The sequence below is a fragment of the Conger conger genome, chromosome 9 (genome assembly GCF_963514075.1).
Source record: "Conger conger chromosome 9, fConCon1.1, whole genome shotgun sequence".
Classification (NCBI taxonomy): domain Eukaryota; kingdom Metazoa; phylum Chordata; class Actinopteri; order Anguilliformes; family Congridae; genus Conger; species Conger conger.
This window is the reverse complement of record NC_083768.1, coordinates 44697895-44702540: the sequence shown is the minus strand read 5'-3', so window position 1 is coordinate 44702540 and position 4646 is coordinate 44697895.

Here is a 4646-nt window from a genome sequence, read left to right as displayed (position 1 = left end):
TGTGTGTGTGTGTGCGTGTGTATGTGTATGTGTGTGTGTGTGTGTGTGTGTATGTGTGCGTGTGCTATTCCTGTATGATTATTAGCAGCATCCTATTTCAATGTTAATACTCTCAGCACTCTTCCAGAGAAGATTGTTTTGAGGTGAATCATTTATTTCCTGTCACAACATCTATTGTCTGCTTCTGTTCTTACCACAGTACCGAAACCACCCTCATTAGTGTAGCAAATGATGTATCAATGAATGTAGACTCAAAGAATATTACTTTTAGTTCAGACAGAGTAAATTAGATGAGAGTGCAGCATTTCAACTACTGCTGGAGTTTAATTGAACACAAAATAACCAGTGTGTGCCCAGCTGATAATGTACTGCACTCAAGTAACCAGCCGTCTGGTTTACAGTCAAAATGAATGACTGAGTATTCAAAATACACTCTCAATAGAAGACCTCCCATGTGCAAAATGTGTTATCGAACTGCATATATAAATCCATCCATCCATCCATTTTCTTAACCCGCTTATCCTGAACAGGGTTGCAGGGGGGCTGGAGCCTATCCCAGCATACATTGGGCGAAAGGCAGGAATACACCCCGGACAGGTCGCCAGTCCATCGCAGGGCACACACACCATTCACTCACACGCAAACACGGGGAGAACATGCAAGCTCCACACAGACAGGCCCCGGCCGACCGGGATTCGAACCCAGGACCTCCCTGCTGTGAGGCAGCAGTGCTACCCACTGCATCCGTGCCGCCTGCATATATAAATTATATATATATTTTTTATATGCACTTTACAATCCTCTCTATATCACTGTACTGTATATAAAAGGGGCCTTAACCATGTAAAAATACATTTTCGGCTGTAACTCGATCCAGAGCGGCCTGATAACGTGCGCTGTAATCTGGGCAGCACCCTCCCCAGCGTGAGGTGTGAAGTGGGGAAACCAGGCAGTATCATCCACCCCCACGGGGCTTTTGGGAAACGTATTAGGGAGGCATCCCAGACGTGCTTCACATTTCAACTAGCGTGTAGATCCCTTACGACTCGCTCAACAAGCCGTTGCAAGACTTCCACCCAGAACAGACCAGAGGCGAAACGTCACTCTAATTCTTTTCCTCCTACTCTTTCAGAAACAAAGTGACAGTGAAGGCACATTTTTGTTCTCCAAGGATCAAATTCCTCAAATGTACCCGACAAGTACAGGAATGTTCTCTTTGGGTACAGATGAGTATGTTTTACAAGCAAATAAGTACAAATTAGTGACATGTTTCTGGCACCTAAAGGGTACTGCCCCAGGGACAAGAATTTGTACCTTCAGGGGTACTTTTTGAACCTTTATTTCTGAGAGTGTACCCACGTAATTTCCGATTCCCCCCCTCCTCGAGCACCTTGGTGAGGCCGTGGAGCACGTAGCCCCCCCCGGCCCACCCCTGGTCCACACGTGCGGAGGCAGCGACGTGCCTCAGGAGAGTTGGCGGGGTGTTGGCGGGGTGTTGGCGGACCTCCACCGTTGACAGAGAGGGATCGGCCTGCTCCATTCATCATTGTGTCCCGCCGGTGATTTCGGTCCTGCCAGACGGCCGCAGGACGTGAGCACAATGCGCCAGGGCGAGGGGACATGGGGAGAGGGGCCAGACTGGACGGGAGGTGTGAGGCGCGAGGCGTGATTAGGGCCCGGGCGGGAGAGCCAGGCGTCCTGCTGCCCTGCCAGCCTTTGTCAGGGAGATATATATAGATAACAGGTCAGTGGGCATTGTAAATAATGACAGCCTTTTAATCCTTTGAAGAGTAGGGTTTGTGGAATGTTTTTTTTTTCCCTTCAAACATTCCAAAGTGTTCTAAAACAGTGTTCTAGAACTCCACCTCTTTAAGTGTTCTAAAACACTTTTCCAGAATTCCACTGCTTTAAGTGTTCTAAAACAGTGTTCCAGAATGCCACTGCTTCAAGTGTTCTAAAACAGTGTTCTCAAACTCTGCTGGTTTTTTCTAGTGATTGTTAGCATTGAAATGTTCAGTTAAGAACATTCTAATTGCATTTTTCTGATCTTTTGTGATCACCTTAAAGGGATAAAGGGGAGAGGTTAATAATGCTGTGTTTCATAGTTGCTGAGAGATGCTTTTGCAGCCTGTCCTGGTGGTTTAGGGTGCTGCACCCCAAAGTCCAGCCTCAGTCCACTGCTTCTCTTTTTCCATACAGTGGAGGGACCAGGAAACCAGGCCCAGGTCTGGGGTAACATTTATTTACTTCCTACCCAAAGACACAATGCTTACATCATAATGTCACACTAACGTCTTCCACTTCCTCAATTAAAGTCCAGTGGAGGAAAGGTCCAAAGCTCAACCCTGTGGTGCAAAGCTGTGATACCCCGCATTTCAGCCAAAAATTGTTTGTCCTGTTTGGGACACCCTTTGTCCCGTATTTCCTGCAACTGTTACCTGCCGTCGATGAATACCCGCTACCCAAACAATGCATATGATGGAAAAAAACCAAACTGCATTCTGGGGTTTTTGTGAATAACCTTATAGTTTCAGGTTGCTAACATGTGCCGCGAATGTTATTAATTTGACGAATAATCACCCCCCTGTACCCCACCTTCACCCATGCCTGATCGCCATCATTCCTGATCACCATCATCATGGCACCGTTAGCAACCTCGCTAACACGCTCCCCACGCGGTGGGAACGCAGGGAGAAGTGTAGACTGTGGTCGCTGGCACCAGAGGGCCCGTGTCCAGCACTCTCCAGCACAACCGATGGGACAATGGGCAGTGCTGAGGCTGGAATTTCACCGGTGACTCACGGTACAATAAGACAAAGGTTGCGGCCTCATTATGGCTTAATGTCCTCTCTTTATGTGCGTCCTGTCGGCCCTGCAGGAAGCTGCTGTTTAATAATCAGAGTGAGCTGCGCTGGATCTCCGCCGATAACGGCACAGCAGCACCATGGAGACAGGAAAGGGTTTCCTAATAACAGAAAAATCATAACTAATAAATGTGCGTGTGTGTGTGTGTGTGTGTGCGTGCATGAATGTGTGTATGAGTGTGTGGGTGCATAAGTGTGTGTGTGCTGTGTGTGCATATGTATATGAGTGTGAGTCTGTGTTTGTGTGTATGTGTGTGTGCATATGTATATGAGTGTGAGTCTGTGTTTGTGTGTGTGTGTGCATGCATGTGTGTATGAGTGTGTGTGTGTGTTTGTGTGTGTGTGTGCATGCATGTGTGTATGAGTGTGTGTGTGTGTTTGTGTGTGTGTGCATACGCAGCCTGCAAAAGTGTGTGCATTTGCGCCTACGTGTGTGTTTGCTCAGATAAAGGCATGTGTGTGAAGCAAAACATCCAAAGTTCACCTGTTCTCTTCCGGTCTGCTGTAAATAACACTTTGTGAGCTTCCTGTTTTTACAGCTCCTGTCACGCGAGTCCTACTGCATATCATTGTTTTTTCCCCAAATGCATTTGGCCTGGAAGCACCCTGATCACACGTTCGCCAAAACTCGGCTTGAGCGCAGCGAAGAGCCAAGGGTCCTGCAGGCCCCGAGTGATCCCAGAGGCACAAGGCCTCAAAGGTTCTGGATGCAGGATCGCGATTGGCTGCCACGTCTCAGGCGAGAACACCGCCTACTGTATACACTTTAATCATGAGGGGCCAGAGGACAGCCAGGTTCTAACAGCGTCCTTATTGGATGCCCTGCTGAAAAAAAAACAGCTCAAACTGGGTTTTGAAACAGCTGGTAGCTGGTTGACCAGTTCAGACCAGCTCCATACTCAACATGATTTGACCAGCTCAAGCTATGTTTTGAAATAGCTGGTAGCTGGTCATTTCAAGCTGTGCTTCCTGCATAATTAAAAGTTTACATTTTTCCTCCGCCTGACACCTAGCCCCTCATACGACACTGGTTTCTGTGTCGTCGTTAAAGTTTGTTTCACAAGCGGCCGTTCGCGCTACAGCGCAATCGTTTCACGAGAAACACCCACAATGCCCTCAATTAATGGCCACTGCCTGGGGTTTCCTTTGTGCTTAAAAAAAAAAAGTAGTTCTAAAAATATTCAAACAAAGACTGGGCTAATGTTAAAACGGACCTGTCAGCTACTCCCACATGATGAATAGTCTTTATTTTAATTTTGCTTAGTGCTGACTGGTACTGCTTTGTGTTCTTTGATCAGGCCTGATTGCTTGAAATATGAGTCCCATCGCAGCCACAGGGTTTGGCTTTTTCCTCAAGGACTCCCCCCACCCACCCGGTCTGTCACTGTCTTCACCTCTGAATAACTGTCTGCGCCCCCACATCGCTGACTACCCACACTCTCAGAAATAAAGGTGCGAAGAGTGCCTAAAACGGTACAAATGCTTGTCGCTGGGGCGGTAGCTTATAGGTGCATAACATTGTACCCCTAGCCAGCAATATATACTTCATTTGTCCCTTTTTTGCTTGGAAAAAGTACTCATTTGCACCCAAAGAGAACATTACTGTACTTTCAGGATACATTTTGGAAATGTGATACTTGAAGAAAAAGAATGTACCTCGGCTGTCACTTTGTTTCAGAGAGTGCAGCTAGTATTCATTCAGTTTTCGTACATGGGCCCCACAGCGGTCTACTATCAGACAGTTGTGACGGGACAGTTGAGATGAAGATTACAAACCAATGT